The sequence below is a fragment of the Rhipicephalus sanguineus genome, chromosome 2 (genome assembly GCF_013339695.2).
Source record: "Rhipicephalus sanguineus isolate Rsan-2018 chromosome 2, BIME_Rsan_1.4, whole genome shotgun sequence".
NCBI lineage: Eukaryota > Metazoa > Arthropoda > Arachnida > Ixodida > Ixodidae > Rhipicephalus > Rhipicephalus sanguineus.
In genome coordinates, this window is record NC_051177.1 from 222106523 (window position 1) to 222131195 (window position 24673).

At 46.4% G+C, this 24673-nt stretch overlaps 2 protein-coding genes across 4 annotated transcripts in view; one reads left to right on the forward strand and one right to left on the reverse strand.

The window, feature by feature from the left end:
• LOC119382249 (pseudouridine-5'-phosphate glycosidase) overlaps positions 1-24673 on the reverse strand; it is a gene marked incomplete in the record, with an annotated part of 1023505 nt that overhangs the window by 176730 nt on the left and 822102 nt on the right.
• LOC119384112 (CD151 antigen) overlaps positions 8987-24673 on the forward strand; it is a 367764-nt gene continuing 352077 nt past the window's right edge. For all 3 annotated transcript variants that reach the window (XM_037652406.2, XM_049412774.1, XM_037652407.2), the window contains exon 1: positions 8987-9286. The gene's annotated coding sequence lies outside the window, so the exon portion shown is untranslated. The remainder of the gene's footprint in view (positions 9287-24673) is intronic.

Here is a 24673-nt window from a genome sequence, read left to right on the forward strand (position 1 = left end):
AATTTCTTAACATTGACCCATTTCGTTTCATTTATTTATTTACATCATACTCTTGGCCATGTGGCCCGAGCAGGAGGGCCAATGTACAGCATAGGAAACACACGTACAAGGACAATTGAAAATCTCAAACGAAGGAAGGCAAGCAAACAAACAGCTCTAATATGAAAATGTTGTTTAGGAAATAGTGAGAATGTAATTATGAATTTATTCAGGCCAGTCCGGATGATGAAGAGGTATCAGGTTCCATTCCTCAGTAGGTCGGGGAAAAAAAAAGAAAATTAAAAAAAATTAAAAAGAAAATAAGTGAAATGTCTGTTAGTATCTCAAAACTTTGCCCTTCTTGCTCAAATTACATTAGTTTCCTTCCGAAACAGCTTATTGGAGCTTGTTTTAGCTTCTTAACAGGACAGCTGTTTATACACTTCGCTGCAGTAGTTCGGGGAAAAAAAATTAAAAAAAATTTTAATGAGTGAATTGTCTGTTAGTATCTCAAAATTTTGCCCTTCTTGCTAAAATTACATTAGTTTCCTTCCGAAACAACTTATTGGAGTTTGGTTTAGCTTCTTAACAGGACAGCTGTTTATACACTTCGCTGACAGCGCTTCGTGCTTGTAAATTTTGCAATTGATGGGAGTCGCTGATCTGCTTGCCGACCAGCTAACGGGTTGCCATCTAATCACAAGAACTTCAATAAGAAGCCTTCGCACGATGGCACAAATACCGGCGTAGACTTTTGCCTTGTCCGTAAAAGCGTTGGCGCAATACCGGATCACTGGACAGGTGTACAGCAGCAACAACGCTGGTAGCGAATCTTTTTTCTTGACGCATCGCGTATACCAGGGGTCTCAAGCACCGTGTTCCTCCCATTTGTTTTTATTTTCTTAATAAGTATGCACATGAGCTACAATGACATGACCGGTCTAAAACATTCTTTTCGTGAGGACATGTGGTCGCCATGTGTTAAAACATAACCGTGGAACAAAAACTCGGTTCGACCCCGGGCGCAGCGGTCGCATTTCGATGAAGGCGAACGCGTAGTGTGCGATGTCTGTGCACGTTAAAGCACACCAGATGGTCCAAATTGCTGGCCATGCAGGCCACGCTAACCCCGCCTGCTGCAACATCACCACCACCCCCACGTCCCTCGTATTTCATCTAGTGGTTCTGGGACGTTAAACCCCGGATATTATTATCATTATTATTAACAGAATCTCGATATTTCAGAATCCGCGCCCAGATTTCAGTCATTCTGTAACTGTATCGACGTTTCTCGAACCCTGAGTCCAAATTCCTTTCAGAAATGACCTATATATGAGATATGGGAAAGGTTCCTTTCAAATGGCCGCGTTAGCTGTCATCTTCTTCAAGCTACTCCTGCCCCCCCCCCCCCCTTCATCCTTCACTTTACTGCCCTGGCTCTTGCGGGACTGCATTTAGTGACTGCGGTCCGCTCGCTTTAGGGTGAGCGTGAGACACCTGGTGTATACGTAGAGGACATAAACTGCAATGAATTTTCATATTGTACTTTTCTGCTGGCGTAAAGGACTCTTTGTTGATATACTCACTAAAGTACAATCTTTTAACCATATTTCTTCAAGGAGAGAACATGTGCAACCCAGAAACGTCTCATACGTATTGTATAGTTGCACAAAGCGTCGCTGGATACCGCCACTATTCGCGCTACTGCCACTTATAAGTTCTGATTACGTGGCGATTAGTAGTACTAAAAAATTCAGGAAGGCCTAAAAGAGGAAAACAAATGTAGGTAAAACAGAGAGGCGGTTGCGTATCAAACATTCACACTGAGTGACTACAGAAAGACGATACAGACGGTGCCCTTAATAGCTATGACAATTAAGCATGAAATGTCGTCAACTCACCTGTTAAGGTGAGACAATAGAAAATTCTGTGCCTATGGAAAATTGCCTGAAACTGATCGCGAGGACGCTTACCAGAAAAAACAGAGTGTTCGGTATAACAGCCTTTCTCGAAGCCCCTTCCTAACATCTTTAAGATGGCTCCTAATCATTTCCTTTTTTTATAACGCAAACTCAATTTCGCTATTTTACTAAGCGGTAAGCAGACTGTTTTGTACTGTATACTCAAGGCGCGCCCACATAATTATATATCTGTTTTCAAAATCGCCTTGGCAACGTGTAAATGTGTAAACAGTAGTAGAAATATTGCAGACATTCAAAAGAATAAAGCAGATATCTTATTTTGGTAGTCCGTTACAAAAGATATACTGCAGTGACCAGACCGTAAAAAAAAAAAAAAACAGCACAGAGACTTAGGCAATGTATGGGATGCAAAAGGACAGCTAAGAAAGCACTTGTGCTAACATTCGAATTATGATTTTATAAATTTTTGAATAAGGACAGCAGGAAAAAAAAATACGGTAGGCCAAGATAACGCTCGCTCTATTATATCTAGCATCAGTATCAGCGGTGCTAAAGTTGTTAGAATCTTATTTGCATATAACTTAATTCATTGCATGTAAGTCGAACTTACAACCACGAGATCCTTCAAATCGTTGATATGTAAAAGCCACGAGACGCAAAGCAAACCCATCCTTGCAGGCGTCAGATTTCGTTACGAAGCAAGACGCAAGAGAATCTTCAATAACGACACTGTAGCAACGTCAGAATTTGCGCGATAGACGCCGCACGCATTGGAGAACGCGGCGTAGGACAGTGGTCAAGAGCAAGTGTCATGGCATGGGCGCAACTAAGAACAAAGAAACATCGAGAAAACATAAGGTACTTGGGATGGGCGTAGACGTGACTCTGCTCCACCAATACGGACGCGCAGACCTCATATTCTGCCCTCACTGGAGGGCATTGGCAGAAAGAAAATTTCATCACTGCCTTTAGTTTTATTTAGATGGCATAGTGACGCCAGGACCATCTTGTGGAGCGGAGTTGGGCCAGCGATTTTTGTTTCGCACGGTTGTGTTGCGACAGCAGTATCTTGTATCTTAAGATACACGATACATCATCGAATGTATCGGAAATACAGATACAGATACTTGTTTTTCGAGACGTATCGCGATACAGATACAAGATACCCAAAGAGTATCTAAGATAGTATCTAAGATACATGTATCTTCGATACTGCCCAGCACTGGTCCCTGCACTGCCATGCCAGCAGACGCTACAGAGAGCAAACGCGGAAATCCCGAAACTCAGCCCGTCGGAGAGAGTGTCTCGCGTTTTTTCTAGCCTGGACATTTCCGCCGTTTTTATTAGAGCATCAAGAACACCTTGCCCATGCAAGTCCACAATGTATACGTATATATACGTGCTGAGCAGGCTGCGGAAGCAGCCTTGTCAGGTACGTACGCTGTTTCATTTGTAAATAAAACGTCCCCGCTGTAGTACGGGTGAGTCGTAATTGCAGTGCAGCTCGCGAAAGAGTGAAACGATGTTTTGTTACCGCATGTTACAAGTACTGCAAAAAGTTTTGTGAAAACTTGTCATTTTAACATGCATCGCATAATAATTAGAGTAGGCTTTGCGCATAGTTTCGCAGAACGTAATTTTTTTCCACGAGCGCTCTTACGATAATGCGTCTTGCTCACTAAAGCGTGCTATCAGAGAGTATCACCTGCAGTGACGTTCATCGATGCCTTTGGAAGCTATCTGCGCGATTTTAATCCTGTATCGATGATGATTTACACGCGAAACTATGCTACTCTTAGTTAAGACGATATTGAAATGGGCGGAATCCAGCTGTCTCCTATTAAATGTGTGCTGTGTAAATATGCTAAAAATTTAGCTGCTTGAGCTAGCGCTATGCCTGCGACGTAAAGGACACTGGCGCGACTACTGTTTACTTACGTGCCAATATATGTTTTATGTGCAGCTGGATGCCCCGTGTCCAAATAAATTTCGGAACATCAAACACTGAAATGAAAGCACGAAATTCTGGCCAGCTGTTGAGGAACACCGTACCATTTACTACCTTTTAAAGGCGAAGGCTTGTAACCTTGAAGGCGTGGATGCCATCAAAAGCACTAAAGCTTGATACTACGTTAAAAGTGTCAAAGCATGCTGATTGCTTGTGCTTGAAAGCACTACCTCGCGCTACATTTTCGTCGAAAGAAACGCTTAATTGTATGAAGTACGCCCCCACACAAAGCTCGCGCCTGCCTTCAACCCAGCTGCGTGTCACACAAAGTAGGTTCGTAAAATGAAATAGGTGGGCATCACACTGCAGAATACACGCAGTTAGTGTACTTACTCGCGCATTTTCAATCGGCTCTTAGTTTTTCTGCTTGAATCACAGTGATCCATTCGCGGCGAAACTCAAAACACCGCGCCGGCGCTATTCCCGTGGCGCGTCTTTTGTGATGAAATTCGCATCAACAAGAGTTTATACATGATGAGACCATACTACGTGTCACATAGAAATGATCATTCAAAAAAAATCCGCGAGATCAGCTGTCGTACCGGTGTCCTCGCTAATTCTTTTTTTCCTTTCACTACTCGTGAATGGATTAAGTTGGATGTGTGTGTTGTTGATCTTCCAGCCGATGCTTTTTGTTAATCACTAAAAGACGTGTGCTTTTCGTGAATACGCAGGCATTTCTGCGCAAATGTGTGCCATTTTTTACTGTAAAACTGCGTTTTTCCTTTCTAACCCCCCCTACAATAATGCCCACTTGGGCGATGTAGGTTGCACTAGTAAAAAAAATAAGTAATATCCTCCTGTTGCGCTGCTTGTTTTAGCATCCAAAGACGACGCAGTAGTCCCCAGACGAGCTCTTATACGCTGAAGCGGCGTGAACGGGTACTTTTTCGCGCTTTAAAGCCTCAGAACTGCAGCTTGCCCTGTTTACTTGCTGCAACCCGCGCGCGCCATGGCAGTCCGGCCAGCCCGGCATCTGGGTGCTAGAGAATCCGCTCGGCTCGCCAGCAGCCTGGGTGCGAGACAGGTGGGTTCAAATAACGAAAACCAAAACTCAATATAAGCTTTTAGATGCGAAGCAACTTTTGCTCGGGGCTATAGGGAACCAGCGCTGGAGTTTCTGTGCCGCCCTGGCGGTCAAAGCGCACACTTCTCAGCCGCTCCCGCGGACGACACGCACAAGGATGGCTACTATAGCGAAGGCGGTGCGGGCACTGAACGCCGAACAAAAAAAAAAAAAAAAAAGGAGGCCGACGGTTACTGCAGCGTATATAAGTGTCATAACTACGTAGGAATGAGAGGTGATATATCTTTTTACGTCTTTCCTTCGAAACCATACGAGCAAGAACGGAGGCAACGTTAGATACAAGCTGTCAGGCGAGCGGGGTAAGTTCGGTCCTCTCAGGCGGCGTCGAGCTGGGGTCTAAAGCGAATTTCGCGTGTTTCATTGTTTTATACAACAGTGAAGACGGCCAGCTATGGGAGCACTTGAGGCACGTCAGTTGACGACGATGCATCGGCTAAGTTATTGAGCTCGAGTGCTACCGCTGCGACGTGCTTGCAGGCGCCGTCGCTGCCGGCCTTGCAGGAACAGGTGGCCCCACTTATCAGGCGCTGAGACGAGAGGTGAACACATAAAAACTTCATTAAGTAAACGTGCACAAGTTTTCGTTCGAAATGAAAACATGTAGTGCCAGCGTTGCGATCACGCACGGAAGTCAACTCGCTGTACGATTAAACCAACTGTGCGATTTACTGCGTACAGCTTCGCGCTTATTTTACACAACTACACGCGCCGTAAAGAAATAGGACAGGAACACGCGGTAATAACCGAGCTAGCATCAAATGCTCGCTTACATGAAGTGTGACATCGTAGCTGGCTTGGCGTACTTGCGAGTGGCATTTCGCTGCAACTTGAGAATCGCTGTCACGGCACGACACCGTCTCTTCCACATCGTACACGTATTTCGCCTTGCACAGCTTCGCCCCGTTTTCAAGTGCCCTTCTGCAGAAGTGGTCCTCAGGCCATGTTATTTTACTAAAACCATAGCGGAGCACAACTGGCGCCATAGCTGTCGACAACTTAAACAAGCACGGGACCGCGAACCCGGGAACCACGCTAGCGGGTTTACGCAGGCGCGCTCGCCGCGGCACACTGCGAAAAATATATAAAGCTTTGCAAATTTTCTTCAGTATTCTTTCGCTTGATGGCGCTAGCTGATTGATCATTCGCAGAACCTTGTTAATGTTTTATTTTCTCTCTCTCAGAAGCTTGAACCGAAGCGAAACGACGCGCACAGACGAAACATATGCGAGCTGCAACCAATGTCGTCGGATCGAGCCACTGCGCATGCGCCTACTCTCTCTCCCGCTCTCCTCCTTTACGCAGGTGTTCGATCGCCTTCTCTCCTCTCCTCCCCCGCGCTGCAGCCGCGGCGCAGCCCAGTGGAATCCCACGTATGTGGAATCCCACGTGATGCAGCCGCGCCGCAGCCAAATAAAGCCTGTAACCCACTCTGTCCTCTCCCTCCCCATTTCATGTGTATAGACGCGCGTGCGCTCGGTCGGCTTCCGTCATTTTCGCTTCGCTCCCGTTCGGATGAGTTGTAACGTCAACGTCGGCGCCACTTGTTCACTCGGCGCTAACGGAAAGCAACGCACAAACACATCGTAATGATAACACAAACACTAAATACAAACCTCGCACACAAACGAAAAAAAACCGAGTGAACGTAACGGAAACTTGGTGTACGCCCCCAATGATGCTTGGCATCCCCTCATGGTTCCCTTGAGTGGGAGATGGTGTATTTTTTTCGAATATTTTTAATTTCAAACATGCTAAAGAAAGCTTGCAATTTACTTTACGGTTATCTGGCACTTGGCTAAATATCTCGCTGCCAATTGTTTTGGTCGAGCGCCAGAAAGGGAGCGTGTGCAGGCAGTCTGCTTATGCGGGCTTGTGTTTCGTTCGGCGCATTGCCGGATGAACGAGGCATCGCTCACTTTTACGCACTAGTTTCGCGCGTACCTTCCGTGGGTTATTTCTTTTCTCACGTGTTGTTTACTGGCGTGACGCTTCACAGAAGCTAAAGTACCGCACTGAATCTGTAGATAACCGTACCCGTGACTGCAGACTGCTTTCGCTAGCGCACGGCCAGTGTGCCCTTGCCTTTCGTGACGTGGAATGCAGCACGCTAAGCAAGGAAACGCCACACTGTGAAAGGCTGACAAATGGATATTTTCACGGCTGCTGTCTCGCTCCGGTGGTTTTTCTCGGTTGTGATGTTGTGGTCGTGAGCCCTTGTGTCATACTTTTTTATCTGCGAAGTATTTTGCGGCATATTACAAGTACACTATTAGGCCAATAAAAGAAGCTTGCTTCCAAATCTTGTTGATATTTGTTTTCTCTCGCACACGACATTAGTAAGCCGCAAAGACGCAATAAAATCGTGTAGTTATAAAAAGCACGTAAAAAAGCAGCAATTAAAAAAAAGCGTTAGTTCGCGCGATGTAGCGGCAATGCGCGACGTCGCTACCGCTTCCGCTTGCGACAGCGTATTTATTTTTTTGTTTTTTTGCTTGCTTTTAGTTGTCGCCGCCATACGTAGATCGCGACGGTGACAACGAGCCGCCAAGTGCATGGCTGAGAGGCTTCTATGAAAGCTTCGCTACCAGTTTACATATACCTTGATTATACCGCGACTGCTTCGGGCTCTTTCGAGTGCCAGTGCTTCGGTTCGGACAACTTCATCAGCCCTCACCCACCATGGAGAATACAGATAAAAAAAAATTACGCCATCTCCCGCTAAAGGCGACCATGAGGCGATCGCGTTCGGTTGGCGTTCGTTGGGCATGCTACCAACCTTGGGCATGCTACCGACCTCGCGTCGTGGAACGCGAAGAGGAACACTACGCGCGTCCTGGCACTGCCTTCGCGATCGGCCCACCTCTGACAAAGCAATGACGTAATGTGATGACGTCATCGTGTGACGTCACGTTTTGTGATGTCGTGATGTGGTCACAAATGTTGGCGATCATGACGCCAGATGTTGACGTCATCACGCGATGATCATTGTTTGCCTTATTCGTGTTGACGCCGCCGACGGTCAATGTTCGCTTTTTATGACGCGTCTAAGGTCCTAATCATGAACGCTCTCTCGATCGGGGGCTTTTCGGCGATCATCAGCTTCTGACATGGCTGTCTGATATTTTTTCGATGTCTCTTGTCATTTCACCTGTCGCCAGATCTCATTGTTTTTGGATATGAACGCATGACCGTTGACTAAAGTATTGTTCTGGAAAAATGCACGCTCCATCGACACCTGCCCATAACGATAAAGTGCACGCGGGTGACAGAAGGATTGGATCACTACAACAGAAGGATGGGGCCCATACGATTAATATAGTAAATGCTGGAAGTTCGGCCAGCTGCTTTTTACTTCGATACGTTCTTGTGTTAACACCAAGTGTTCTTGCGTTGTTTTTTCACGCAGTGTTTTCTATTGAGGTTAGTGGCCTTAGATTGCGTTGCGAGAGTAAACGCCGTTACTCTCCTTTTATTTTCTTTGACGCGAATGAAAATGAAAAAAAAAAGAAATTACAATGTAAAGCGCGGCATTAGCTCTACCACGGCGCGAAGTCAACGCAGACAGCAGCTGTGGTGGCATTGTGAATAAATTTCCGCGAATTTCTTTCCACATAGATACAGATTTCATGATTACTTGTATTCCGGACGGTATCCATGTCAAGATAGAAGGCGCGCGCAGTGTGACACCGTTCATCGGCGAGGTCTCCTCTCACCATTTATTGGAATGCACCGAATGAGCATCCCCGAGATCCAACCCAAGTTTCATTCACGATCACTCAGAGGAGCCGAAAAGAGAGCGAGAGGAGCAGAGCGATATTCTGCGACGCAAGGCGGGCGTTAGCAGCGCGCGCCACGGTGACGCAACCTGCACGTGATGCATCTCGGTCCAATCCGCCACTCGTCCTCTCACGCCATCTGTCGCCTGGCCGACAAACCTGGGCCTCACGACGGTCACCGGCAGCCTCCGCCAGAGCGTGGCATCGGGGGAACGCCATTGCGCGTTTGTCTCGGCACGCTTTTGTTTTGTCCTGTCGACTGCGCCAGTCCGAGGATCGCGCGCTTCTATTTCCATCGCCTCTGTCGACGACAGAGAAGCGGCTCCCGCGGTATGTTCGCATCGGGGCGCCCAGCGTGCGGATGAGTGTCACAGGCGGCGGCTCGGTTCAGTGGTGTGGCAAGTGCGCCGGCGAATTTGGAAAGTGTTTCGCCGCCGTGGATCTGTGTTTCGCGACCAAGATATCGTTGTGCTTTCGACAGCGTCTTCCCTGACCGGTGACGCGCCATGCAGCGGTAAGTTCTCCGAACGATAATGCGAGGAAATATGGTGTGTAGTCCTAGAGGCTTCACCTCTACTAGCTGTTCTCTGACGGATACGAGAGTATTGGATGGGACATAAAATCCTGTTGGTTCAACTACCACAAGTCATAAAACATTGAGGGACGTGACAAACAATATTATCATTAGTAGCCAAGCATCATGGAACCTTTACACTCTTCGTAGCGTGCCGGTGTAGTCAGTGCTTCGAAATTGCCTGCTTCTCTCCTAAACGCTGTCAACGAAGGAAGCATTCGTAATCGTCTCACGCGACACGAAGAACCAACTTTTACGGTGGCACAGTATTACAGCCTGAGCAATACCTGGAATCACCATGTTATCGAATAAAACATTTGCGCTTACAAGTAGCCAGTAATGATACTGAACATAAACTAACGAATTCAGTGGCAACCATGTGAACCGCCGCTTTTCTAATTAAGTGTACTGCTTTTTTGCTGTTGTTTGATTGCCGGCTGAGGAATAGTGAGTACTTCGCCCTGTATATGCACATTTGATTTGCTTGAATCACGGCAGGTGCTCATTACAGTCGCGGATGCGGATGACCGCTCTGTCACAGATGCGATGGGTCGTGCTGTTTATTGAGCGCCGTGATTGCGTAACAGTTCACGAACGCAAAGGGCGTCCTTGGAACATTGTCAAAGGTGCATTGTTTCTCTTCCTGGTAAAACCTTCCGCATACAAAGCGAAACGCGGCCGCCTTTAGAGCGACGAAATAAGAAACAAGCGCCAGTGATAAGGAAATACTTTTGGTAGCAAGTTTAGAAGTAGGTATATCAATCCAAGATATTTCCTCACGTAATATTGGTTGTCCATATGAATGTATAATACACCTTAAGGTTCAGTGCATACGTCGTGTGCATTTTAAACATGAAACAAGTTTTCGCCCTGATGAAATCGCTTTCTGCTACGAACGAGGGTGCTCAGAGAAGAACAATATTCGTTGTGAGAACGCTTAAAACAAAATGGTGAAATCTTTCCATTCGTACAAGTTGGTGCAGGTTGAAAATCTTGATGCAGAAACAGAAACGACGAAGCCACATGGTAGGAAAGCGCTGGATTTTTATGCACTGGGCCGTAATTGTTCGCGCTGCTCCATAAAGATCATGAAGTGTTTTCAAGTCTAGACCGCATTCAGCACAATGGAATTATATTATTTGTAGCTTACTTCTACTTAGACCAGTGGTTCTCAAGTGGAGTCCGCGGTTCCAACGGGGTCTGTGAAGCAATTTTCGGGGGTCCGCGAAACCCATCGTCGGAAAATAAAAAAGCGCGTTTTTTGGACGCACACTACGTCCCATGAGAGCGGCCCCTTCCAATTTTGGGTATGCTTCATCTCATAACACTATTGCATTGCGACAGAACTGACTTATGTTTCTTCTTCTCCATGAGATGGCTGTAAATCTTTTGTTGCAGTTTTCTACGACATATGCACGCGGGCATACTTCTTCTAGGCTTGCATATTTTAACAGCAAACATAGCTAGAGAATGGTTGAATGTGGTTGCAGGCCGCACGACTTATTGACAAGCTGTTGACATCGAATTGATGTGGCCGTTTAGTTTGACCATCTTTGCCAGGGAGAAATAAAAGGCGCCTATTTATTGCTGCATGCTGTGTTAATTTATGCCTGCACATCGATATATACTATATATGAAGAGCAGGAGTATAACTGCGTTTTACTCTGTCATGCCAGAAGAGCATACGGGCATTCCACTCTCTCAGATAGAGGTGGAGTATATGAACCTATTAGACGTATATGAACTGCCATGTGATGTTCGGCTGTGCGTATTTTTCTATGTGATCTACTGTATTGCATTTTGTGCCCTTATTATTTTTGTTACTACATATTTTGTCTTCTAAACGAGAAGGAGTAGCCGGTGCCACTATAATGGCACGAACCTCTCCTATTTCATCATTTAAATAAAAAAAAGCACATTTCTCTCTCTCCTTTCGTACAGAGTGAACGTGCATTTGACTCTATGCGCTGCTTTGCGAGAGTAAGAGAACGCTCTGAAGAGTAACTCGGCTTTTTTACTCTTGCGATTCGCTTACCAGTTTTTAGAGTGTAGGCCGCAGTCGTCGGCTCTCCGGATGCTGCAGGCAAGTTTGTTCCCGTCTCGTAGCATGTTTAGTCACTTTGCTGAAGACAAACCCAGGATACCCCAGCTATGGGACGGATAATTGCACACTCGCTGACATGCACGTCGTTACGTAGCGCAAAGTTCAGCACAGCACAGGACTGGGAGAGGGCTCAGAACAGGACTGAGAGAGGGAAAAGCCGCGAGCTTTCAGTGCAGCTGTCGGCAGTCCAGGAGGCCTCCGAACGGGCGGAGGACCACGGTCTTCCAGTACCGGCATGGGCGCGGCCAGTAACTGCGGCGGATCCCCCCTTAGGGGTCGCCTGATCGGGGTTCTCCAGGACCAAATAAAGTTCATTTCACCTTCACGGGAAGACAAGGGCATGAGAAAAAAAAAAGAGCAAGCGCGTGTGTACATTCCAGTTGCGAAAAAGAAATGCAGCTACGAGGGTCGTTAGTGCGCCGGCATTAGGAGTGTAAGTCGAAGGAAATAGGGAAATATGAGCGGGGCTGGCTGCATCTACGACAGCGGCTCGGACAGTACGTAGGACAAAATGCAGTCGGTTTATGAAATAACCAAAGAAGTGTCTAAACACCTAGAAATGTAATCGAGGATGGTATATTAGATGAAACGGTATGTACATATTACACAAGAAAAGAATTGGTTTGCGGACGACGTTTTCCTTTTCAGCGACGCTAGGTATGATTCAAATAAAGGTGTGAAGAATTCTTGAACATGGTTGTCGCTGGAAGCAACGTTACAACAAACAAACAGTTCGTCAAGGCTCGTGTCATTTAGTACCTCTTTGCCAACGATAGAAAGGGAGGAGGAAGTGCGATCCAGTACCTTAGCCGCGAAACAATAGCAGGGAATCAATATTCAGAAGGCGAAATTCCGATGCCTAGGTGGCCGAATAAGAATATGAATGTCTCTTTTCTTGAGGGCCCGCGTACGTCGGCAAAACGGGAAGATGTAATAACATTGGCTAAAAGAACATTTCAAAAATTGCTCATCAGATGGTTAGTACCTAGTGACTAAGCATGTTAATTAGTGTAAAAAAGAAAACAAGAACATGGTGCCTTCCGTTGTTCGATGCGCGTAAGACAAAAAATCAAAGCCACTTCCACCCTAAGCGAAAGCTATACGAACTGGGGAGCATTGATTCGCCTCTCTTTCCCTTGCGTTTACATTGTGTTCACCTGCTCATTCCTATTCTTTTCCTGTGATTATGGGATAGTTTCTATCCTTTTCTGTTCTTTTCATGTGATTATCTGATTTGCTTTGAGAGTATATATTTTCTGTCCTATGGTATCCTACTGTTTGCTGCTCCGAGCGCGGTGCGTGTAACCCCCTACGCGGGCGTTTCGCTTTCGCTTCGCTCTTCCGTAGACCTGTGTGTAACTGTCGATGCTGGCGTTTCGCTGTCGCTTAGCTGGCTGGTACAGACGAATTAGTTATTCGGTGACGGTGGCGTTCACATGCAAACAAGCGCCGGTGTTCCGAACATGCAGCCTCCTCGGCTTAGGTGTACCAAACCTTGCAGTCTCCCGAGCCTGCGCGACCCTAACGCGCGACATGAGGCGACGACAGGGTGGTCCCTTAAACTGCCCCGCAGCTAAGCACACGTATAAGCGAACGCTCGGTGTCAATCGCTGATTGTGTGCTGCAGTTTTTAGATGTTACTTAGTTACAGCAATGTATCTTTGCTTTAGATGGCCAACGAACTTATTTTATCATGTTTCACCCATTGAAAATTTATTTGTGAGTCCGCGCACGTCCAGTCTTCTTCCCTCGTGCTTGTGCGTGCTTGTTAGCACAGTGAAGAAAAAAAAGAACCTTTAAGATGACTTCCGAAGGCGAATGTCTTGTGCGACGCAGCACATCGAATTTGCACGTGATCTAGCTATACCCTAAGAAAAAAAGAGTATGCGTGACTCTTTTCGGAGAGTTCTGACTTGCCACGTATAGGACTCTCTTTAAATAGTCACGGTGACTCTCTTGGTGGGTCAGGGTCGGCTCGCTCTAGGAGAGTCCCCTGACCCTCTAGGAACAGTGCAAAGACTCTCACCCGAAGGATCACGTTACCACTTATAGGGAGTCAGACGACTCTTGCCGGTAACACTCCTACGGTGGTCAAGTGACTCACACCGAAGCGTCCAGCGACTCCACAACTATTTTAAGCTACTCGTTTGACCCTTTCTCTACTTTTGCGCGACTACTGTTGAAATTAGTGAATTATTCATTTTAAGCAAGTCCATTAATACCTGCCCTTCTGCCCAGCGACGGCAAAAAAAGAATAGTTCAATTCTAGCATTATTTTAATAAAACTCGTCAAAACAACACACCTTTCCCCGCACAGTAATATAGAAAGCCCGAAAAGATGGTCTGTGATTTCAAATTAAGAAGTTTAGGTATTCCTCATTTACATGCTTTTATGAGTATAGCCAACTAAAATGTGTGACTGAAGTGCATAGTGTCATATGGTGTAAAAATAATCTGCAGAAATCGGCATCATGTTTCAATCTTTATTCCTTATGATCAAGAATAAATCAAAAAGTGGTGACAGCTGGGGGTATCAGACTTGTGACTTGCTAGGCTGTCGCTCCTGTTCAGCGTGAGCACCAAAAAACGGTATCTGAAAAGCAGAAGGTTATATTATGATAAGAAAATGAAATTGCAGTAAAAGTTTGCAAAATCTACACAATAAGTAGTTCACACGGACATAATGCAGGCTCACAACAAAACAACAAATGCAAACAGGCATGGTAAGGAACCAAGATTTTTGCCGTTATCGTGTAAAACACAACTTGCAAATAGAACCTTTTGTAACACGTCACTTGGCGACAAACTTGCAGCACAAGATGATGTGAGCCTCTTTTAAACAACAAATGAAATTCGTTTAAGCTCCTTTGCGTGGGTGCCACTCACCTCTTTTCCTACGTCGTCTTGTCCAACCAAAGGAAATGTAGGACCGACTGCCTCGTTGACAGGGCGAACGCCGCTGTTGATTTTTCCATCACGAGCGGTGAGGCGCCAGACCAGAGCGGCACCTTCGTTTCCCCGAGTGTGGCTGTCATCTGGAGTGAATAGGCGGGATAAGTGATCCGGGATTCTGGGAATAACCAAAACACACACATTATTTGTATTTAAAACCACCCTTTGTTCAACACACCGTTATTGTACACACATCTGCCACGAGTGTTTAGTTCAAGTTTCGCAACAAAAACAAATTTTCACGTAAAAGGCAGCGGGAACCTCGTCTCGCAATAGGCACTGGCTATACACGAATGAAAGCACTTCTTTTCTGAGAAATCGCTTCAAAATTTGGTTTCAGAATAAGCACGGCTTTGCGCCAGCATATTCCGACACCCAAGCACATCCTCCGGCAGTCAGGGGCACGCCGTGAGCGGTTACTGACCGCATGTTTTACAAACGTAACCCATCCTTAAATACTCAGCAAACACACTCGAGTACAAGCGCCCGAACGACACCCAGCGCACGCGGACGCCGTATACGTCGAGATCATACATGTCGTATGTTATAATTAGCACACATAACTCCCACAATCACCTACACTCACTTGATTCTGTTATAGCGTCATCGCAGATGTTGGCAAACCAGGAAAACAGCAAACAGAAACGAAGGAAAAAAGTGCACGGCGGCGACCGCAACAACGCGCGCCGTCGAAAGTCTCTAGCTTTTTCGCCTTACCGGCGAGGCGTGTCCAGCTTACGTGACTAATGCGCACGTGCTGGAAGCATTCTACTATATCTGCACCTCAAACTACCGTCTTTAAGCGAAGAAAAATCATAATATATAGTGTGTCTAAGCGTTCTGTAGACGGGCTTTTTTTTCCACGTTCCCACGCGCGGAAGCACGCTGCACAGTCAAGGTTGATGGAAATGTTGTTATGAAGTAGACTAAAGCGCATCTCAAAGCGACATCTTACACCTTCAGCAGTGCAGACACAATGTGCGATCAGCAAAAAATGACCCTTGATAATTGTTTGCATCGCTCATTTTATGGGAGCTTGTACAGCAACGCGCATAACGGTGTCCACCCGTTAACTGACAGTTTTCGAATAACAGAGAGCTGAGCTAGTTGGTAAGTATTCATTCTGAAAAGACAGGGCGTGCAAACACGGACACAAGAAAGAAGTCAGGACACCACAAACGCCGGCGTTTGTGGTGTCCCGACTTCGTTCTTGTGTCCGTGTTTGCACGCCCTGTCTTTTTAGAATTACAGTTTTCGTTGGGCAACCGCAACAGCCCCGCGGATGCAGGCTGCTGTTGGAAATGGCTGGCAGCCTACTTCCGCAGAGCTGCTGCAGACGCCCAGCTAAAGCTGTATAATTAGCACCTACGAAAGCAGTACACTCACCTTTAAGGGGCGCACGTTATCCGTGTCCGCGGCTCCATGAATATTCCGTCCTCCAAGCGTGACTTCGAGCGTCAGCGCCACCGAAGATGCGCATTTTTGATCGAACACAAAACTGCACAACAGGCAACTGACGCAACCCGCGCAACCGACGCAACACACAACGCATTCCAAGAGACCGAGCAGACTGACAAAGAAGGCCGAGGCGCGGCGCCAGCCCGGCTGGCTCCGTCGGCGATGGAGGCGAGCCACCGCGCCAGAACGGCGCCGAACGGCAAACGTACGGCGCATATGACGGCGCCTTCATCGCGGTAGCCAATCTAAACGCGCTTTAGGAGAGTCCCGTGACTTCAGCCAAAATGCTAACTCTCTTTCTCTCATCTACCTTCCAAAAGGGGTCAAATGGACACCCGAAGAGAGTCACGCGGTCGTGACCCTCTTTTGACTTTTTTTTTCTTAGAGTGTGGTTGTTTCTAGGCCTTTCCCAGGTGATTCAGGTTGTTTCTAAGGTTGCTTCTAGGTCATTGCTAGGCTTCAGCTTGGTGATGCTAGGTTGTTTATACGTTGGTTCTCAGCGAAGCGAGGTTGGAGTTAAACCACAGACAGTAACAGACACGGCACGGGTGTCCAAACTCCAGAGACTCAAGCTGAAACCAAGTGTTCGCACCTCTCATAGATCTACGGGCACGTCGTCGTTGGCGTAGGCCTTCCATCGCTTCGGGGTCTTCTCGCAGCCGCCGTTGCCTTTCCCGATACCTAGTATTCTCTCGTACTTATTCGGGGTCTTCGGGTCTCCGCCGTCACTTAGTAGCCATTTGTTGTTGGGCTGTTACCCTGTTCACCTTTAGTGGACCAGCGGTGAGTAGTGGGATTTACTCAATTTCTGTGGCGCATACCAGTTTATGACGAGGATCGTTTTATGCTGCGTCAGACAAGGAACGATTTGCTAAACAACGTCGCTGTTAAAACCGACACCGGCAGCGTTTACCCGACGAATGCAAAGAATAAAAATTTGGATCCCAGCAGGAATCGGACCCAAGCATTCAGCGTGGCAGTCAGGTATTCTACCATAGAGCGACGACAGTTCTAGAAACTGCCATTGCAAAAAAGACCCTATGCAGGCGTAATGTTGGCGCAACGATAATTGTGGTTGTAGTGCTGGCTATTTAATTTTATAACAAAGCAATAAACACTACGTAAGTGCTTCTATAATAAAGGCGTCCTGTCGGATTAACGTCAGTTGTGGTCCCAATGTTGGCTCCGCTTTTATGGAAGTCTAATAAACGTTACATTTGTATTCCTATCATTCAGCAAGCTATATTCAAACGTTTCACGACTTATTCAAACGTTGCTCGACCCCGCAGAAACAAACTAACAAAAGTTATATATAATATTCCCATCATCGCACTGTAGCGTGCACTTCGTTTCGATAACACTGACGTCTGTGCTCTAACGTGAGTGCTGATATTTCGTCAGACCATAAGTTACCCTTTAAACGCCTGTGTAGTCGGCGTGCCTGGTAAGCCCACGATGTACACACAACCCGTCCATTTACAAAAAACGCGTCGATTCACCTCGTAAAGTTTGGCCCAAAGCCAAAAAATGCATGGCTACTTCGCATGAAACCGATTCCCAGAAGGCGTGGGATATCTCGAATTTATTTTTTTTGTGCTGTGCCCACAATGAATGTATGCCGATTTAACTGACCGAGTTAACCACGCCCTTGCTAGAATAAACAGGCATCGCGTGGACAGGGCGAAGAAATTACCAAAAGTAGTGGCACAGCGTTTTAACGTTGCAGGTCACAACGTTAATAAGCTCATAACTTACATGCCTCCATCAAAGTTCCTGTCGCCGAGAAAGAGAAAATATTGAGTCACATATAGTTCCCACTAATACACTCCAGACAATATGTATAAACGTGTCAAAGGGAGCTCTTGAACCAATTCTATATGGCAGGTGTCAGGTACAAAATGAAAACCAGTGAGAGTTAGGCGTTTTAGCTAAGAATTTTAACCATCATGATCACCGTCAAATATTTTGGGGGGCTTCTGCTCACAGGTGACCATCACGACTCAGCGAAATTCACCCCCCCCCCTCCGAGTAAAAAAAAGCGACGCAAGCCGTGTGCCCCATCTCTCCCTTTGTTTAATTTATATCTTTCTGCTTTGCTCTCCCATTTCGCTCTTCTTTTTCTTGTCCCCTGATCCCGGTCTTCACACGTGTCCTCTACTCCTCCTCCTCCACCATTGCAGTTTGGGTAGAGTTTGCGAAGCTTGAACATTCACTCACTTAGGTAAGTAGTTGCTGCCTTGGAGAACACAAGTCGACTTGCCAAAACTTTTGCTCTAGCGACACCCCCTTTTCAAGGATATTTCATGTCTTCATTTTATATGAATATTCATTTCATAGCAAGCAGATGGCTGTTAATGGCTCCGTGAGCACTGGCACGTGACAAATCTACCTCTTGTAGATGTGTAAGTTATTCCATCGTCGGCATAAAATGTATTGTTGGGTTTCGACCTGGGCGATATGTGGCACTCACAGTGCTGCTTATGTAAACGGTGTATTTAGATACCGTATTCGTTGTATCGTGGGCTGATTTTTGTATAGGCGGTTTTCCGCAGCGGCGCACTGCGCGGCCATGATTGATCACGTGATCGTTACTGGTCTTTGGCCAGCGAAGCGGCCGTGGTGGCTAGTCTGTGCTATGTAGAGGCTACCGCAGGACGTAGGAATCTCGTATATGGCATCACCACCCTTGCACGGAACAAAGCATATGACATGTTTTTTCGCTGTGCAGGAGAGTGAACAACTCGTGTCCTGCAAATGAGGTGTGCAAGAAAAAACACGTCACACGATTTGTTCTGCGTAAAGTTGGTGTCATCTACGAGGTTCCTACGTCTGGCGATAGCCTCTACATAGGACAGACTAGCCGCTGTGTAAACGGCCGCCTGCGGGAGCATTCAAACAACATCAGGACTAAAACTGGTAGTAATTTGGCAATACATTGTGCTGAGTGTGGGTGCACCCCAAACGTCCACCAGATGTGCATTGTGCGGTGTTACCAATATAACCGCGCCCGAGAGATATACGAAGCCTTTGCCATCCATGTTGCAGGTAATTCGTGTGTCAGCTCCCCATCTGTCGCACTAACAAAGAGATTGAGTGTATCCGCAGTTGAGCGTTTCACGCTATTTGACAAATGAGGGCATCTGCGCATGAGCTAGAAAATTATTCTCCATCTCCGCCGCCTTTCCCCTTTCCAGAAAGCGTATATATTTGTGCAGCAAATATAAACGCGCCTGTTGGTAGTCAGCGCTGGTCCTGTTTGGTCTTTCTTGTCTCCGTTGTATTGCGCTGTTTTCAACTATGAATACCTAGCATGATAACTTATTCATGACGGCAATTAATGCAAGCATTTTTAAGGACTCTCTTCATCCGCCTTGATTATTGCTGGCGTCAGGATCGGTTGCTCGGCGAGATGCATTTGAAAGCTCACTTGCTTAGAGTCATGTGGTGGGCACACTTCACCCTAGGATAAGAAGTGCTTTGCAAGCCTTGTTCCTCGGTAAAAAGATTCTTATTTTCGATACGGCATTGCTCATGTCTCGCTGTCCGGCATGTTAGATACCTAAATATAAAACGTTCTGTCATTCCGCAATGACTACGATGTTCCGAGCTATCACCTCTGAGGACGCACAAGGTCTAGGTATCTGCTAACCACGGGAGCGAGTATGGGATCGCCGCTGAAAACGCTCGTTCTTAAAATGCAGGCACGAAGAATCAGGGCAATCGCCAGCGAAATAATCGCCATCATCATCAGCCTGACTAGGCCCACTGCAGGGCAAAGAAAAGCCTTTCCCAAGTTTCACCAAATAACTCGGGCCTGTGCTTGCTGCGCTCACGTTATGCCTGAAACTTCGTAATCTCATCTGCCCACCTGAACTCCCCATTCTGTGCTTGCCTTTTCTTAGAATCCAGTCTATACCTCCTAATGACCATTGGTTGTCTTGCCTTCGCGCTACATGCCACGCCCATGCTCATTTCTTCTTGATTTGGGATGAGATGTCCTCAAAGGACCCCTGACAGCGAAAGTCTTGTTGGCAACTTCTTTACTGTAATTTATAGCTTTGTGTCTGGTAATCGCGAAATCCAATCGTAAATGCTCTAACGCATCGTATAAACAATGCTGGCTTCGTTAACTGCGAACAATTTTGCATTAGTTCGAAACGGCCTCCTAGACACCATACGAAACTAGCGCCCCACAGCGGGGGAGCGCCCAAGGTCACGTGCACTCAGGCTTTGGTGCCGTTGAACCCGCATTTTTCATATCGGGGCACCGCGTGTGATAAAGAATGAAACAACGCGGGTGCTAAAAGCGCGACCCCTCCCCCTTTCTCTCTACCAACCCCTCAGGAAAAAGAAAGCATTCCTGGCCGAAGCAGTCAGAACTACATTACAGAAACTTGAAGATAAAAGTGTATTTCGTCGTTTCCAATAAAACAGGTGCGAGTTAGCGCCCGTGGTGTCTTTCTCTCTTGTTCGTGTGTGTGTTGCGCAGCCAGTCGTGAGTCAATGAAATGCTTCGCCTCTAAAGCAAAGCCAGGTTTCGAGCCTCATCTCCTGCAGGTCAGCTCAGACTTGTTTCGTACGATAGTGGGCGTTGCGCTTATGTCGATTCTGCGCTCATGCGTCACGCTTCAGATCAATCTGCTTTAAGAAATAACAGTCTCCTGATCCAAAGCTTTGACATATTCAACGACGTTCATAAACATTCCTTTGTTTTTTTTTTGGGGGGGGGGGAGAAGGGGGGTGGGGGTGGGAGGGCTAATTCCGCCATGGAGTCTGTTTGCCTTGTCTCGAGTATTTCCGTGCTCACGCAAAGCTTTACGTTGACACTGCGTAGAAGCGTTTCTAGTGCGCCAAGACCGTAACTTTAAGCCGGACGGCTAAACTTCCTCTGCGTGGAACGGCCTCCAGTAGAGCCGGAAAGGATCGTTCGCTCAGGCGGAAGCAGGCTGCTCCAACAAACCGGAAGCGGTGCAATGCGTCGCGAGAAGAGGAGTAATAAAAATGCCAGACGCATCGCATGCGATGACGATGGCTGAGAGGCAGAAGCACCCGTAAGAGCAATTGAATGCCGCTCAGGGAGGTGAAGGCTTCCAGATGGCATGATGTTTATTTAGCGGATAGTAAAATTATACTTTAATGTGTTCTTCAATGTGAAGCTAGTATTGATAACGTTCTAAGTTTAATATGGGGGTAACACAAACAATGAGAGGAGTGCTGGTAATTGTATTAGAATATCACGGGTTTTATTCCATGAGTTCGGCAGCGCGTACATCAGAAGTGGGGCTAGTTTCCCAATTCGCTTAGGTGAACGTGCTTTGGGAGATCACCGTAGCTTTAATTCGCATACTGTTACTTAAGCTTTCTGAATAGTTTTGTTACTGAGATATTCGCAGACTCTTTGTTACTTATAAATTTCAAGTTCAAGTTTCTGTTTAAGTAGTGTTCACCTCACTCAGAAATGTTTTGATTTGTAGATAATTATTTAGTTAAGATATATCTGTACCTCGTAGAATTGTGGAAATTGTAAAAATCTTCAGAGAAAATGGTCTTGGATTAAGGTTCACTGTGGAAACCATGAAAGATAAATGTATTCAGTTATTTGGCCAAGATCATGTGTGCTGGAAGTTCGCCCAGAGGTCAGCCAAACCTTTGCTGAACTACTCTTTTGGTCACAGCAAACTTGTTAGGAATGTGTTGTCCCCCCGCTTTTCTGTGTCCTTGTTTCTTATAGCGCAGTACACCTTTGAAGAATGAATTGTAGGGAATTCAATTGCTTTTTCTAGCATTAGGTTAGCCATACAAGAATCGTGTGTGCATACGATGGCCGGCAGTTTTACAGAACAGTTGAAGAAACTAAAAGATTCGGGCTTGCCTACTTGTGCTTTAGTCTCAGCGTGTGGAAAGCTTGTGAAAACAATAAAGTAACAAAATAAGCGTGGGCCCGTTAATGAGGAAGTTCCAGAAAAAAAAAAAGAAAGAAGAAGAAGTTTCCCGTTTTAAGAGCGAAGCTGTTTAGGCTAGTTTGTGCGTCCTATCGGGTATGAGCCACTGTGCGGCCTATCACAAGAACTATCATCTGAAACGGGTATGTGCCACAGAAAGTGGTTAAATCCCACTACTCACAACTTCCACTATAAAAAGGGAAGGCAACAGTTAGCCCAACAAATGGCTACGAAGCTACGGCGGCGAGCAGAAGACCCGATTGCGTAAAACGAGAGAATACTAGAAAACGGGAAAGGCAACGATGGCTGCGCGAAGACCCCAAAGCGATGGAAGGCCTACGTCAACGACGAGGTGCCCGTAGTTATGTTTTCTGTCTCGAGAGTTTGAACATCCCTGTCGTGTCTGTAAATATCTGTGGTTTAACTCGAACCTGTCTGCACTGAGAATCAACGTAGAAACAACCTAGCATCACCTAGCTAGAGCCTAGCAACGGCCTCGAAGCAACCTAGAAACAACCTGCATCACCTAGCTAAGGTCTAAAAACAACCTAGAAACAGAAGAGTTGACATATGGGCAAGTTCGAATTGGTTATGCGTTTTGAAGTGGGCAGCACGAAAACGAGGATACGAGAAGAAGTACTCCGTTTAGCTGTGCTCAGAATTTCCCTTGACACTAGTTTTATATATTGATCTAACTCTTCGAATTGTTCTGTATCTGGTGTCCAAGTGCTTGGCGAACGCAAAGAGTCATTGCTCACGTCTTCCGTATCTGCCTTATAAAAAAGAATTCCTTGATGCGCAAACGTCTTGAAAACTCAGTTATATCGTTGTGGAGCTCGTACTCGTTCACTGCATTGTTTGTGGGAGAAAATGTAAGGCCACGCTTGAGTAGATATATATCGACTGGACTTGAGCTTTGTGATATGTCTACCACTTCGCTACCGCGTTCTGGGTGTTGGGCTGGGATTGCGGAGGTTTCTACCGTGCTCATCGAATTACTGAGGGCAGAGTTCGTAGCATGGTTTTCTTTGCGCTTTTCCGTGATCAGCAATTTATCTTATCTACGTTCTACAAATTGGGCAAGTTCTTCAGTTTCCTCTTCAGATAGTTTACCGCTATGAAGTTGGTTGGTTATTAGAGCAAGTTGATTTCCGCAATGTTCTTTTAAAATATCTCTTAATGACAAAGAAGCGCTTTCTAAAATCTTACTGTCCCATAAAATGTAGCCAGGTTATTCTTCAGCATCGTCCAGTTTAGCTGTTTCAAGGCTTGCGAGGCTTAGGGCAAGCTTCGCCAGTTTTTTCTGTATATCCATCGGACCACTCATAAACAGAGGTCGGATTTTTAGGCACTAAAAAAGCTCGTTTTAGGCGCCAGAAATAGGTAGGCAAAACAATGTTTCAGTTTTCCAAAATCGTAAATATAGGCACACGAAATTTTCACATAAATGCAAATAATTTCAAGCGAAGACGTACGCGACCTCTATCTACGACAGGAAAAAGAATGTCATTGCTTAAGATAGCACAAAGGCGCAAACGTTTGAACATAGCGTGCTTTGTCCAGCACGGTTCGAACTCCCGTGTTCTGCAGGGTGAGTGAAGTGTCCACTGTCGAATCAACACACTCCTGAGTGTCTTTCCGGGATGACTGAGAAGTACAGAGCAGGAGCAGACAGCCATATTGCTAAAAGACCAGAAGGGAGGGATTTCTCCTATTGGCCGGGTCGAATTCAGTAGAGCCAATTTTTCCGCTGGCACTGAACCACTGGCGTAGCCAGGCGGCGGGGGGGGGGGGGGGGGAGGTGTTCAAACTCCCCCCTCCCCTGAAACTTTTCAGTTTTTGGTGTGTGTATATAGACGCACACATACAAATGCATGCACGAACATACATAAAGTATAATTGTCCTCCCCCCCCCCCCCCCCCACCTCTGAAAAAGATTTCTGGTTACGCTACCGCAGTAAACACCTTAAAAATAAATTACAAAAAAAAACAAAAGCTGCGTGCACATCACATTTTTCTTTCTTTTTTTGCTCTTTACCCTCCTTTCCCTTGACGGCTCTCCGCGGTTTTCGCACTCGCCAACTGCTCGTGCCATGTCAGCGCGGCGGCGAATGCTCGCCGGTGTGTCCCGCTTCACTCCTGCTAGCGGTTGTCTTCCGGAAGTTGGTTGAGCTAGAGGACTAGGTTGAACCCTGTAGTTCCCGACAGTCAATGTTACGCAGTAACATGAATAAGAACATGCTCCGCCGTTTCCTTATCTTCCCCGCAACACGTGCATGTTCTTTTTCTTTACTGAATTTCGCTTTATAACTACCCATTCTAAGGCAACCCAATCTCGCTTCAAACAGTAAAGCGCTTCCCCTCGAATTATCGTAAAATGCCTCCCTCCTTATTTTATTTTTGCCCTTTCGGTAGTTACTCAAAGGCGGTTTTTTCTCCATAGCTGCCGTCCAGTAAATCCTCTCCGCCTCTCTGACTTAACGATCTTTGTTGACATATTGCTTACACTACCAGCCGTATATTTACTAGTGAGCCTCCTAGTTCTTCTTCTCCACTGTGTGTCCACGCTCTTCCTATACGAATAACGGTACACCTTCTCTGCCCATCTACTCTCCTACATATTCTTTAGCCTTTCTTCGAAACTTGTTTTGCTCTGAGCCTCCCTCGCCTCAAAACCTGTCCATCCCATATCGCCCTTTACAGCCTCATTTGTCGTCTTCCCGTGAGCACCCAACGCGAGGCGTCCCACAGTCCTTTGTTTCATATTCATTCCCGATCGCACCTCTGCCCTCATGCACACCACTGAGTTCCGAAAAGTAAGCCCCGGAACCATTACACCTTTCCACAGACCTCGAAGCACCTCGTACCTAT